Genomic DNA, 15,797 nt, shown 5'->3' with positions numbered 1-15,797 from the left:
ATAAATCTTTTTCTCAGAAACTAATCCAGAAAACGTGGAACTTGTAAGGAAGTATTCTTAGGTAGTTTAGATTCAAATTTGTAAAAATCATGACCCTTGGAGGCAGGATGGGGCCACAATGGGAGGTCAAATTTAAACATAGGAACATATAAAGTTAATCTTTAAAAATCTTTTTCTCAGAATCTTATAAGCCAAGAAAGTTGAAACTTTTGCTGAAGCATGCCCAGGTAGTGTAGATTCACAATTTTGAAAAACATGACCCCTGGCGGTCGGGCGGGGCCACACTGGGTTGAAGCTTAATGTAGGAACATATAAAGTAAATCTTTAAAAATCTTCTTGTGTGGAAGCATCCTCAGAGAGTGTAAATTCCAAGTTATGAAAATCCTGACCCCCGGGAGTAGGATGGGACTACAATGGGGGAGGGGGGGGGGGGGTAAATTGAATATAGGAATATATGAAGTAAATCTTTAAAAATCTTTTTCTCAGAAACTAATCAGACCGCAAATTTAAAATTTGTGTGGAAGCATCTTCAGGTGGTGTAGATTAAAAGTTGTAAAAATCATTAACCCAGGGATGGGGTGGGACCACCATGGGGGGTCGAAGTTTAACATAGGAATATATGGAGTGAATCTTTATGAATCATCTTCTCAGAAACCAATCAGCTAAGAAAGCGGAAACTCTTGTTGTTGTTTTATGAGGTAGTAAAAATTTAAAGTTGTAAAAATCGTGACCCCCGAGGGGTGTCCAAGTTTAACATAGGATTATGTAGATTAAATCTTTAAAAATCTTATTCTCAGAAACTGATCAGCCAGGAAAGCTGAAACGTGTGTGGAAACATCCTCAGGGAGTGTAGACTCGAAGTTGTGAAAATCATGACCCCTGGGGGTAGGGTGAGGCCACAATTGGGGGTCTAAGTTTATCATAGGAACATAAAGAGTTAATCTTTAAAATCTTTTTCTAAAAAACTAATCAGCCAGGAAAGCTGAAACTTTTATGGAAGCAATATCAAGAAGTGAAGATTCAAAATTGTGAATATCGGGATCCACAGAGTTCGGGTTGGGCCACAATGAGGGGTCAATATTTAACAGAGGAACACATTGAGTTAAGCTTTAAAATCTTCTAAGAAACTATTAAGCTAGGAAAGCTGACACTTGTGTGGAAGCATCCTCAGGTAGTGTAGACTCGAAGTTGTGAAAATCATGACCCCCGCGGGTAGGATGGGGCAACAATTTTGGGTCAAAGATAAACATAGTAATATAAAAAGTCAATCTTTAAAGATCTTCTTCTAAGAAACTGATCAGCCAGGAAAATTTTGGAAGCATCCCCAGGTAGTGTAGATTCCAAGTTGTGAAAATCATGATCCCCAGAGGTAGGGTGAGGCCACATTGGGCTATTTTCAAAATTGGGAAAATCATGACCCCTGGAGGTAGGGTGGGGCAACAATGTGGGGATGAAGTTTAAAATAGGATTAAATAAAGTAAATCTTTAAAAAATTCTCTTTTTAAAAAATTAATCAGCCAGGAAAGCTGACACTTGTGTGGAAGCATCCTTAGGTAGTGTAGATTCACAGTTCTGAAAAACTTGATCCCCAGAGGTAGGGTGAGGCCATAATTAGGGGTCAAATTTCACATAGAAATATATAGAGGAAATCTTTCAAAAATCTTCTCAGAAACTTATCAGCCAGAAAAGGTGACACTTCCTCAGAGAGTGTGAATTCAAAGTTGTAAAATACATGACTTCCATGGTAAAGTGAGCCTACAATAGGGGTCAAAGTTTAACATATGAACATATATAGTAAATCTTTAAAAAATCTTCTTCTGAAAAACTAATTAGCAAGGAAATCTGAAACCTGTGTGGCAGAATTGTCAGGTAGCGTTGATTCAAAGTTGTGAAAATCATAACCCCCGAGGTCAGGGCGGGCCCACAAATGGGAATCGAAATTTAAGATAGGAACAAAATAAAGTAAATTTGAGAAATGTTCTTCTCAGAAACTTATCAGCCAAGAAAGTTGAAACTTGTGTGAAAGCATCCTCAGGTAGTGTAAATTGAAAGTTGTGAAAATCATGACCCCTGGCTTATAATCATGATCCCTAGGGGTAGGGTGATGCCACAATGTGGGGGGGGGGGGGGTTTAAAGTTTTAAATAGGAACATATAGAGTAAATCTTTAAAAATCTTCCTCTGAGAATCTAATCAGCCAGGAAAGCTGACACTTGTGTGGAAGCATTTTCAGATAATGTTGATTCATAGTGGTGAAAAATCGTGATCCCCAGGGGTCCGGTGGGCCACAAAGGGGGGTCGAAGTTAAACAGAATGATATATACAGTTAATCTTTAAAAAAAATTTTTTCTCCGAAACCAATCGACCAGTAAAACTGAAACTTGTGTGGCAGTATTATCAAGTAGTATAGAATCAAAGTTGTAAAAATCATGATGCCCGAGGGTAGGGTGGGCCCACAATGAAGGGAGAAAGTTAAACATAGGAATATGTAAGGTAAATCTATGAAAATCTTATTCTCAGAAACTAATCAGCCAGGAAAGCTGACACTTTTGTGGAAGCATTCTCAGAGAGAGTAGATTCAAAGTTGTGAAAATCGTGATCCCCAGTTGTCGGGTGGGGCCTCAAAGAGGGGTTGAAGTTTAATATTGGAACATATAGAGTAAATATTTAAAGATCTTTTTCTCAGAAACTAATCAGCCATGAAAGATGACACTTGTGTGGAAGCATCCTCAAAGAGTGCAGATTCAAAGTTGTGAAAAGTGTGACCCCCAGTTGTCGGGTTCGGCCTCAATGAGGGGTTGAAATTTAACATAGGAACATATAGAGTAAATAATTAAAAATCTTTTTCTCAGAAACTAATCAGCCATGAAAGCTGACATTTTTGTGGAAGCATCCTCAGAGAGTGTAGATTCAAAGTTGTGAAAAGTGTGACCCCCGGGGGTAGGATGGGGCTACAATAGGGGGGAGGGGTTAAGTTTGACAAAGTGATATATAAAGTAGATCTTTAAAAATTTTGTTCTCAGAAACTAATCAGCAGTGAAAGGTAAAACTTTGGTTGAGGCATTCTCAGATAGTGTAGATTCAAAGTTGTGAAAATCGTGATCCCCAGTTGCCGGGTGGGGCCTCAATAAGGGGTTGAAGTTCAACATAGGAACATATAGAGTAAATATTTAAAAATCTTCTTCTCAGAAACTTATCAGCCATGAAAGCTGAAACTTGTGTGAAAGCATCCTCAGGTAGTGTAAATTGAAAGTTGTGAAAATCATGACCCCTGGCTTATAATCATGATCCCTAGGGGTAGGGTGATGCCACAATGTGGGGGGGGGGTCAAAGTTTTAAATAGGAACATATAGAGTAAATCTTTAAAAATATTCTTCTCAGAAACTAATCAGCCCGGAAAACTGAAACGTGTGTTGAAGCATCCCCAGGAAATGTAGACTCAAAGTTGTGAAAATCATGACCCCCGGGGGTAGAATGGGGCCACAAGTGTTAATTCAAAATTGTGAAAATCGGGATCAACAGGGGTCGGTTGGGGCCACAATTGGGGGTCAAAGATAAACATAGGAACATATAGAGTAAATTTTTAAAAATATTGTTCTCAGAAACTAATCAGCCAGGAAAGCTGAAACTTTTGTGGAATCATCCTTAAAAAATATTTATTCCAAGTTGTGAAAATCAAGATCCCCAGAGTTATGGTGAGGCCACATTCGGTGGTCAAAATTTAACATAGGAACATTTAGAGTAAATCTTTAAAAATCTTCTTCTCAGAAACTTATTAGCCAGGAAAGCTGAAACTTGGAAGGAAGCATCATCAACATTGTGAAAAGCATGACCCCTGGGGGGTAGGGTGGGGCAACAATGAGGGGATAAAGTTTAAAATAGGAATATGTAGAGTAAATCTTTTAAGAATTGTCTTTCATAAAACCAATCAGCTAGGAAAGCTGAAACTTGCGTGGAAGCATCCTAAGGTAGTGTAGATTCACAGTTCTTAAAGCCATTATCCCCAGCGGAAGGGAGGGACCAAAATTGCGGGTCAAACTTCACAAAAAAATATAAAGAAGAAATCTTTAGAAATCTTCTTCTCAGAAACTAATCAGCCAGGAATGCTGTAACTTTTGAGGTAGCATTCTCAGGAAATGTAGATTCAAAATTGTGAAAACCCGGATTCACGGCAATCGGGGGGGGGGGGGGGGGGCACTAATGGAGGTTCAAAATTAACATCGAAATATGTGAAGTAAATCTTTAAAACCTTCTTCTCAGAAAGCTGAAGCTTGTGTGAAACCATCCTCAGATAGTGTGGATTCAAAGTTGTGAAACTCATGACCCCCAGGGTAGGGTGAGCCGACAATTGGGGTCAAAGTTTAACATACGAACATATAGAGTAAATGTTTAAAAATCTTCTTCTCACAAATTAATTAGCCAGGTAAGCTGAAACCTGTGTGGCAGAATTGTCAGGTAGCGTAGATTCAAAGATGTGAAAATCATGACCCCCCGAGTGTAGGGTGGGGCCACAATTGGGGGTCGAAGTATAAGATAGGAACATATAGAGTAAATATTTAAAAATCTTCTTCTCAGAAACTAATCATCCATGAAAGGTGAAACTTGTGTTAAAGCATCCTCAGGTAGTGTAGATACAGAGTTGTGAAAATCGTGACCACTGGCGGTAGGGTAGGGCCACAACAGAGGGGGGGGGGGGTGAAGTTTAACATAGGAATACATAGATTAAATATTTAAAAATCTTATTCTCAAAAACTTATCACTCAGCTATTCTAAGGAAGGTATCAGAATTCTACCACGTGTGATTTAGAAAAATTTGCATAAGCCCCGCCCCTTATTCATGAGATTTAACGAGATATGAGTGTTTTGGCAATTAACAAAGATCTATAAAAATCAATACGACTAATTATTGGATAAGATTGTTTCAAGAAAGAAAGGTGCATTGAAATAAAAACATCCACTATTCTTTATATCTCGCGAAATCATAAAATTCCTAAGTCGTCTGATGACGTGTCGAGGTTGACTACGTCACATCGGCGCTTTCAGCTGTGATCAGAATAAACATGTGGACTTCAGTGATATGTCTGAGAATTTAACTTATTTACAACCAGCGTGGATGGAAATCGGGATATGATTCAACTAAACAAGGTAGGATTTATATGTACTTTCCCTAAATCTTGTTTTATATTATTTAATACTGCGGGATGAAACAGAAACGAAGCGAAATTCCTCGGCTTCGATTTAGTTTACTTTTTTACATTTGTTTTCCATGTAATATTGTGTTTAAAGATCAGTTTGGTGACTCGATCAGGCAAAGTAAATGTTATGCGTTTTGCTAATTTTGATCATAAAGTGTATTGAGGCTCATTGTAGCTGTTTAATGGTCTTATATCGCGAAAGTATTATAGCTCGCATTTCCTCATGTCCAAAGAAAATGTAAACAATGGAAAGTCCAAACACTGTATGTGCTAGCACTACAAAGGTTACTGTGAGGATCTGGATGGAATATAGACAAGACTGCATCGTTGTTTTTGTAAATCGAAATGTATTACTTCATTTAGCCTTATTTTTGAAGATTACATGAATAGACAAAATTAAAGTGTTGTTAAAACAGAATTTCCACACATTTTAAAGAATAAACATTTGATTATGCCTGTTGTGATATTGAAATTAAAACTTCTATTAGTATGCATAATGAGTAATTTTCCAATTTTATGTTATGTTTAGCACAATAGTTTGCTAATTGTGACATATCATTCATTTTCAGGGTTATTTAAGAAGTAAATGGTCCACTGGTGACACGTTTTGGGGTGTTGATAAAAAGCAGGTACTCTTTAAATATTTCTTTTACTCACTAACTTCATTGGTTGGTTATTTTTTTTAAATCATATTAGAATGTGTTTTTCATTGATACTTATTGAAGTTAAATTTGATAATTTGATAAATATTAATCATTTCAGGCATTGGTTTTCTTCAACTGCACTGCCTCTTAATATAAAAAGACAGAAGAAAAGAACATGCACTGGGCGAGAAGATTAGTCAATTGCAATAAATTCCACATCATGTTTGAATAATACTGAAACTCAGAAAACCCTAGTCTTGTTGAACAGTTTGTCACAGAAAAACAATCTCTATAGTATTTGTCAAGTTGATTATTATAATAAATTCTTGATAAAAATTGATTTTTCTTGCTTTCTTCTTTTATTAAAACAATTTAATGAGTAAAGTATTTAAAAGTATTTCTTATTTATTTACCAGCAAAATAACATAAACCATTATGAAACATAAATGTGTAAATTACAAACTCATCATTTAACCATGCTACCCCCCCCCCCCCCCGCCCTTATATGACGGCAACAGATGAATTATTTTTTCCAATTTCAACAATTTGGTAATGATGACGGTGTGAACAGAGATAGCATTCTAACATTATTTCAGTGAAAATCGCAGCTTTTTATTATTTTATGAATGAAAATTAAAATCATGATCTTAGTCAGTGTTGCATGTGAATTTAACGCAAATGACGCCGAAAATGAAATGGGCCAGATAAAATGCAGTAGTGCAAGGGCACACACTTGATCAAATATATTGAAAATTTACATGTCTTACCATTACATCCCCATTATATCAAAAAGTGCTGGGAGCTGTATGAAATCGCTACGTATTCATATAAATAAGCGTTAATTGTGGGAATTTCTTGCAAAATGCTGTTCAGACACTATGAACGTTGAATTTAATAATTGTTCTTTCTTGAATATTTCAATCTCCCAGCACTTTTCGAAATTTTTGATGCCAGGAAATTTGGAACTTGTGTGAAAGCATCCACAGGTAGTGTAGATTCAAAATTGTGAAAATCATGACCGCATGGGTATGGTGGGGCCAAAATAAGGGTGAAAGTATTACATCGAAATATGAGTAGTACATTTTTAAAGCCTTCTTCTCAGAAAGTAATCAGCCAGGAAAGCTGAAACGTGTGTGGAACCATCCTCAGATAGTGTGGATTCAAAGTTGTGTACTTATGACCCTTCAGGGTAGGGTGGGGCTACAATTTGGGATCGAAGTTTAACATAGGATTATATAGAATTAATCTTTAAAAATCTTCTCTTCAGAAACTAATCAACTAGAAAAGCTGAAACTTGTGTGGAAGTATCCTCATGAAATGTAGATTCTAAATTGTGAAATTCATGACCCCCGGGGGTAAGGTGAGGCCACAACTGGAGTCAAAATTTAATTTAGGAACAAAAGGGAGTGTAGATTCAATGCTGTGAAATTCATGATCCCCGGGGGTAGGGTTGGACCAGAATTAGGGGTCGAAGATTAGCATTCGAACGAAACTAATCAGTCAGGAAATCTAAAACTTGTGTGAAAGCATCTGCAGGTAGTGTATAATCAAAGCTGTGAAAACGATGACCCCTGGCGGTAGGGTGGGGGCATAATGGGGGGTTGAAGTTTAACATTAGACCATATTGAGTTAACCTTTACAAATCTTTTTCTCAGAAACTTATCAACCAGGACATTTGGAACTTGTGTGAAAGCATCCACAGGTAGTGTAGATTCAAAATTGTGAAAATGATGACCCCTGGCGGTAGGGTGGGGGCACAATGGGGGAACATAGGAATATATAGAGTAAATCTTTAAAAATATTCTAATCAGCCGGGAAAGCTGGAACTTGTGTGGAAGCATTCTCAGGGAGTGTAGATTCAGAGTTGTGAAATTCATGACCCCCAGAGATAGGGTGAACCCCAAATGGTGATCAAATTTTAACATATGAACAAATAGATTAAAACTTTAAAAAAATAATTCTTAAAAATAAACAGCCAGGGAAGCTGCAACTTATGTGGAAGCATACGTAGGAAGTGTGGATTGAAAGTTGTGAAAATCATGACCCCTTAGGGGAGGATGGGACCACAATGGGGAGGGGGATGGGTTCGAAGTTTTTCATAGGAATGTAAGAATTTAAGATAGGAACATATAGAGTTAATCTTTAAAAATCTTCTTCTCAGAATCTAATCAGTCTACAAAGCTGAAACGTATGTGGAAGTGTCCTCATGTAGTGTAGATTCAATGTTGGTAAAATAATAACACCCATGGGAGTAGGTGGGGCTAAAATGGGGGTCAAAGTATACAATGTAAACCTTTTAAAATGTTCCTCTCAGACACTAATCAGCCAGGAAAGCTGAAACCTGTGTGGACGTATCCTCAGGTAGTGTAGATTTAAACTTGTGACAATCATGACCCCACGGGGTAGGTTGGGGCCACAATGGGGGATGGAAGTTTAACATAGGAATATAAAGAGTTAACCTTAATACTCTTCTCAGAAGCTAATCAACCAGGAAAGTTGAAACTTGTGTGGAAGCATTCTCAGTCAATGCAGATTCAAAATTGGGAATTGTATGACCTCCGGGGATAGGGTGAGCCCACAATGGGGTTAAAGTTTAATTTAGGAACATATCGAGTAAATCTTTAAACATCTTCTTCTCAAAAACTAATCAGCCAGGAAAGATGAAACTTGTGTGGAAGCATCCTCAGGTATTGTAGATTCATAGATGTGCAATTCATGACACCTTGGGTATAGGGTGGGGCCACAATTAGGGGTCGATATTTAACATAAGAACATATAGAGTAAATCTTTAAAAATCTTCTTCTCAGAAACTAATCAGCCGGGAAAGCTGGAACTTGTGTGGAAGCATTCTCAGGAAGTGTAGTTTCAAAGTTGTGAAATTCATGACCCCCAGAGATAGGGTGAACCCAGAATGGTGATCAAATTTTAAAATAGGAACATATAGAGTATAACTTTAAAACTCTTTTTTTCAAATATAAAAAGCCAGGAAAGCTGCAACTTATGTGGAAGCATCCGCAGGTAGTGTGGACTTAAAGTCGTGAAAATCATGACCCCTTGGGGTAGGATGGGGATACAATGGGGGGGGGGGGGGTTCGAAGTTTTTCATAGGAATGTACAAATTTAAGATAAGAACATATAGAGTTAATCTTTAAAAATCTTCTTCTCAGAATCTAATAAGTCTGGAAAGCTGGAACTTGTGTGGAAGCATTCTTAGGGAGTGTAGATTCAAAGTTGTGAAATTAATGACCTCCAGAGATAGGGTGAACCCAGAATGGGGATCAAATTTTAAAATAGGAACATATAGAGTAAAACTTTAAAACTCTTCTTTTTGAATATAAACAGCCAGGAAAGCTGCAACTTATGTGGAAGCATCCTCATGTAGAGTGGATTCAAAGTCGTGAAAATCATGACCCCTTGGGGTAGGATGGGGATACAATGGGGGGGGGGGGGTTGGGGGTTCGAAGTTTTTCATAGGAATGTACAAATTTAAGATAAGAACATATAGAGTTAATCTTTAAAAATCTTCTTCTCAGAATCTAATTAGTCTGGAAAGCTGAAACTTGTGTGGAAGCATCCTCATGTAGTGCAGATTCAATGTTGGTAAAATAATAACACTCATGGGAATAGGTGGGGCTAAAATGGAGGTCAAAGTATACACTGTAAATCTTTTAAACTGTTCCTCTCAGGCACTAATCAGCCAGGAAAGCTGAAACTTGTGTGGACGTATCCTCAAGTAGTGTAGATTTAAACTTGTGACAATCATGACCCCACGGGGTAGGGTGGGGCCACAATGAGGGATGGAAGTTTAAGATAGGAATATAAAGAGTGTATCTTTTATAATCCTCTCAGAAGCTAATCACCAAGGAAAGTTGAAACTTGTGTGGAAGCATCCTCAGTCAATGCAGATTCAAAATTGTGAATTTCATGACCCCCGGTGATAGGGTGAGCCCACCATGGGGGTTAAAGTTTAATTTAGGAACATATCGAGTAAATCTTTAAACATCTTCTTCTCAAAAACTAATCAGCCAGGAAAGATGAAACTTGTGTGGAAGCATTCTCAGGTAGTGTAGATTCAAAGATGTGCAATTCATGACACCTTGGGTATAGGGTGGGGGCACAATTAGGGGTCGATGTTTAACATTAGAACATATAGAGTAAATCTTAAAAAATCTTCTTCTCAGAAACTAATCAGCCGGGAAAGCTGGAACTTGTGTGGAAGCATTCTCAGGGAGTGTAGATTCAAAGTTGTGAAATTAATGACCTCCAGAGATAGGGTGAACCCAGAATGGTGATCAAATTTTAAAATAGGAACATATAGAGTATAACTTTAAAACTCTTTTTTTCAAATATAAAAAGCCAGGAAAGCTGCAACTTATGTGGAAGCATCCGCAGGTAGTGTGGACTTAAAGTCGTGAAAATCATGACCCCTTGAGGTAGGATGGGGATACAATTCGGGGGGGGGGGGGTGGGGGTTAGAAGTTTTTCATAGGAATGTACAAATTTAAGATAAGAACATATAGAGTAAATCTTTAAAAATTTTCTTCTCAGAATCTTATTAGTCTGGAAAGCTGAAAGTTGTGTATAAGCATCCTCATGTAGTGTAGATTCAATGTTGGTAAAATAATAACACCCATGGGAGTAGGATGGGGCAACAATGGAGGTCAAAGAATACACTGTAAATCTTTTAAACTGTTCCTATCAGACACTAATCAGCCAGGAAAGCTGAACTTTGTGTGGACGTATCCTCAGGTAGTGTAGATTTAAACTTGTGACAACCATGACCCCACGGGGTTGGGTGGGGCCACAATGGGGGATCGAAGTTTAACATAGGAAAATAAAGAGTTAATCTTTATTAATCCTCTCAGAGGCTAATCACCCAGGAAAGTTGAAACTTGTGTGGAAGCATCCTCAGTCAATGCAGATTCAAAATTGTGAATTTCATGACCCCCGGGGATAGGGTGAGCCCACAATGGGGTTAAAGTTTAATTTAGGAACATATAGAGTAAATCTTTAAACATCTTTTTCTCAAAAACTAATAAGCCAGGAAAGATGAAACTTGTGTGGAAGCATCCTAAGGTAGTGTAGATTCAAAGATGTGCAATTCATGACACCTTGGGTATAGGGTGGGGCCAAAATTAGGGGTCGATGTTTAACATTAGAACATAAAGAGTAAATCTTTAAAAATCTTCTTCTCAGAAACTAATCAGCCGGGAAAGCTGGAACTTGTGTGGAAGCATTCTCAGGGAGTGTAGATTCAAAATTGTGAAATTCATGACCACCAGAGATAGGGTGAAACCAGACTGGTGATCAAATTTTGACATAGGAACATATAGGGTAAACTTTAAAAAATCTTCTTGAAAATAAACAGCCAGGAAAGCTGCAACTTATGTGGAAGCATCCTCATGTAGAGTGGATTCAAAGTTGTGAAAATCATGACCCCTTTGGGAACGATGGGGCCACAATGGGGGGGGGGGTTAGAATTTTTTCATAGGAATGTAAGAATTTCAGATATGAACATATAGAGTAAATCTTTAAAAATCTTCTTCTAAGAATCTAATCAGTCTGGAAAGCTGAAACTTGTGTGGAAGCATCCTCATGTAGTGTAGATTCAATGTTAGTAAAATAATGACACCCTCGGGAGTAGGGTGGGGCAACACTATGGGTCAAAGTATACAATGTAAATCTTTTGAAATGTTCTTCTTGTAATTTCAACGTTGTGAAAATCATGACCCCCCAGGGGCTGGGTGGGACCATAATGAGGGGTCAAATTTAAAATAGGAATATATCGAGTAAATCTTTAAAAATTTTCTTCTCAGAAACTAATCAGCTAGGAAAACTGAAACTTGTGTATAAGCATCCTCAGGTAGCACTAATTCAAAGTTGTGAAAATCGTGTTCACCAGGGGTAGGGTGGGGCCAAAACCGGGGGTCAAAGTTTTAAATTGAAATATGTAGAGTAAATGTTTAAAAATCTTCTTCTCAGAAACTAATCAGCCAGGAAAGCTGAAACCTCTGTGAAAGCATCCTCAGGTAGTGTATATTTAAAGTTGTAAAAAACATGTTCCCCCAGAAGTAGGGTGAGGCCATAATAGGGGGTCAACGTTGAAAAGAAAAATATATAGAGTAAATCTTTGAAAACATTCTTCTCAGAACTAATCAGCCAGGAAAGCTGAAACTTGTTTGGAAGCATCCTCAGGTAGTATATATTCAAAATTGTAAAAAGCATGACCCCTAGGGGAAGGGCGAGGCCACAATGAGGAGGAGGGGGGTCGAAGTTTTATATACAAATATGTAGAGTAAATCTTTAAAAATCTTCTTCTTAGAAACTAATCAGCCAGGAAAGCTGAAACTTTTGTTAAAGCATCCTCGGGTAATGTTGAGCCACAGTTGTGAAAATCATGATCCCTGGGGTTTGTGTGGGGCCAAATTGGGGGGGGGTGTTAAAGTTTTACATAGGAAGATGTAAAGTAAATCTTTAAAAAATTTTCTTCTCAGAAACTAATCAGCCATGAAAGCTGAAGCTTGTGTGGAAGCATGCTCAGGTAGTGTGGATTCAAAGTTGTGAAAAACACCTTTGGAAGTAGGGTGGGGCCACAATGGATGAGGGGGGGGGGTCAAAGTTATATAGGAAGATGTAGAGTAAATCTTTAACAATCTTCTTCTCAGAAACTAATCAGGCAGATGATTCTTTATAACTGTTAAGACTTTGGCCCCAGTACAATTATTCGGCCTCACAAGAAGGTTCAAAGTTTGATGTAGTTTTATATCCCATATATAAACAATTGTTAAGGATCTTTTTGAGAACTGCAATATTCAACAATGTAATATGACTATAAAATCACCCTGTTAGAAAATTGACTATTGATTATAAACATAAGAATATTTTGCTATTTTTTTTTTGGGCTGTGGAATGTTTACAGCAATGGAAGAAGGTGCTTCTAAGATAATCTTATAGTCGCCCATGTAATAAACCATCCACTTTAGTTTTCATTCCCTTTATCTTTATCTTCGGCATGTCTGTACTTATCTGCGCCTTCAGGAAATCTGATGCCTGTACTTGACTTGCACCCTTATTACACAATCACTACAGTGAGGTCGACGAAATTCCTATAGGAACGCGTTTACGTTCCACTGTTGAAGCTCTGCATTTCGTAAACTGATATGTGACTAAAATATATCTAAGAGTGATTTAATGGAATAACTCTGGTATCTACGAAAGCCCAAAGGGCTCATTTGAGATTCAAGACTAAAAATACGAGATTCGAAATATGAAATTTAAGATTCAAAATTCGAGATTCAATATCTAAATTAACTAATCAAATCAAGGATCAGAATGCCTGTATCCTAGCAACATCATGCTTGTATATACAAATAAATGCTATATTCTCTCCAACTTCATTACGCAGAATATATATAATGCAATAACTTTCGCAGATCTAAGTGATTTTGCTCGCCTCGTGAATTCCCTACTGATGCTTTTGTAGCCTGGGATATTTACTATCAATAGTTTAAACACAAAGTTAAGAAATGTGGTTATGGTAGAGAGCTTTTAAAACATATCCATTTTTTTCGGATAGCGGGAGGGGGTTGGCCAACTTTTATTAATTTTGCCGTGTAATTTTTAAGCTTCAATATCCTGAGGAGCTCTAGGTCATCTGACCCCCTGATCGAAAAAAAGATCATCTGCAAATGCTCTTATATACAAATAAATGTTAGTTCTCTCTTACTTAACAATTTTCTTTTTTTTAAATATAAACGCAGAACATATAATTAGACTAGTTATAATACAATAACTTTCGCAGTGATTTTGCTTGCCCTGTGCATCTCCACCTGATGCTTTTAAATACTGGAATATTTCACTATCAATAGTTTAAACCCTAAGTTTAAATATGTTATGGTATAGCTTTTAAAACATATCCATTTTTTTGGCGGAGGGCGGGAGGAGGGTTGGCCTAATTTTATTAATTTTGCCATCACTGGATAAAATATCTGGTTTCAGCGCTGCGGAAACCCTTTGAAACTCTGCGGAAACTTAAGGTTACTTTAAGTTTCCGACAGGTTTCAGCACGGAAACTTCAAGTTTCATTAAGTTTCCGCAGTGTTGAAACTTAGGCTGTCCATGAATCCAAATGGTTTCCGCAATGGAAACTTACTGAAACTTGAAGTTTTTGCATAGTTTCAATCTCCATATACGTTTGGGATCCATATTGTTTACAAATGGTTTCCGCGACTGAAACTTACTGAAACTTTTTATATTTTTGCTTTCACAAAAGCTGAGCAAGGTTTCTAATTTATGTAAAAACAAAACAATTTCAAACAGTTCCAAATTTATTTTGTTCAAAAATCTGAAATTGTTTCCAATAATAAATAAAATACAGCCAAGATACAATTATGGATTAACATCCATATGGCAATTCCCTTATTAGGGACTTTTATTTAAAAAATGATAAAATTGCACAATAAAAAAAAAAACTCCCCTAGAAATCTTTACATTTGTATTTTTTTCATCTCGATTAAATGCCTATCAAATCTCATTTTAAAAATGCAACAAAGATCTTACTTTTTTAAAAATATGAATGCAATTTACAAAATAACTGCATGTACATGAATAAACAAAGAAAACTTCACTGTTACATGAACATGATACACTTGTCTCAATTTGTTTTGAACTACAATGAATATGTACACAATAAAAATATTTTTGAAAAGTCTAAAGTATCCATCTGTTGTAAAAAAAAAAAAATACACTACAAGATAGTAGTTGACTATAGAGGTATGACCCAGATTTGATTTGAATATGTATGTCAATAAATTCCAAAATGAGGTCAAAGTGACCCACTTACAAGTTGGGATAAACCTTTTCTTTGTTAGTAATATAATCTAATGTTTTACAATAGAACAGGATTTGATATCATTTATTTGATAATCCATTAAGTTCAAAGTGAACTTCTCATTTCCACCCATGATGTACCAACTGATCAGATTTTAATATCATAAGCCTGTCAGTATTTAAAAGATGACCCAGAGGGAGATATGAAAAGCTTGTTGGCCAATAAAAAGCTAACAATGGAGCAGTCTGTCAAATCATGTGCAAAATTATGATGTACACATTTAATCATTTATGCTGATTGCAACACCCTTTATTCCTGATGAATATTCTATGTATATATATATATATATATATATATATATATATATATATATATATATATATATATATATATATAAATATATATATATATATATATATATATATATATATATATATATATATATATATATATATATATATATATATTATATATATAAATATATATATACATAGAATATTCATCAGGAATAAAGGGTGTTGCAATCAGCATAAATGATTAAATGTGTACATCATAATTTTCATATATATATATATCTATATGGTTTACCTTCCTACATTTTACTACTTTACCTACATTAATATTTTTAAATCCAAGACATGAAGTAAAATATACATTGTTAATATATGTCAAGTATTGCTACATGTACATGTACTTGCTTTTTGTAGCATGATTGTATAAAATACAAAGTATCACACAGATCATTCACCTTACAATTCTCATCAATACCAGCATTTTACTTAATATGATATAAAAGTTAATTCCAATATTAGTTACAAAACACAGATTAAAACAAGTGAAAAGCTGTCAATGTGACAGCAAACCAGGTTTTCTTTTATGTGAACTGTATCCATAATCCATGTCAACCCGTATCCAGTGAAATGGATAAGGTGAAAGGGTACCCTATATGCAATATTTTGCCAAAAAATGACTAAGTTCAAAAGCTGGTATTTTTTTCATAAATAATCAGAAATCAAAATCCTAGCAATATGCACACCTCTGATATATGTACAATTGATCTGCAAAAGAACAACTTCGTATCTTGAAAACTGTAGGAAGAGTTATCCGTACAATGAGGGTACCCTATATG

General features: G+C 36.2%; 1 protein-coding gene and 1 long non-coding RNA gene across 7 annotated transcripts in view; both read left to right on the top strand.

The window, feature by feature from the left end:
* Positions 1-15,797, top strand: part of LOC105327130 (multiple epidermal growth factor-like domains protein 6) — a 148,754-nt gene that overhangs the window by 60,905 nt on the left and 72,052 nt on the right. The window lies entirely within an intron of this gene.
* Positions 4,207-6,183, top strand: LOC136272607 (uncharacterized). The gene is made up of 3 exons (XR_010710570.1): positions 4,207-5,144; positions 5,764-5,823; positions 5,957-6,183. It is a non-coding gene; the product is annotated as an uncharacterized lncRNA (long non-coding RNA).

This window comes from Magallana gigas, chromosome 1, assembly GCF_963853765.1.
Source record: "Magallana gigas chromosome 1, xbMagGiga1.1, whole genome shotgun sequence".
Taxonomy (NCBI): domain Eukaryota; kingdom Metazoa; phylum Mollusca; class Bivalvia; order Ostreida; family Ostreidae; genus Magallana; species Magallana gigas.
Note: the sequence above shows the minus strand (reverse complement) of the source record. Positions and strands in the feature narration are given on the sequence as shown.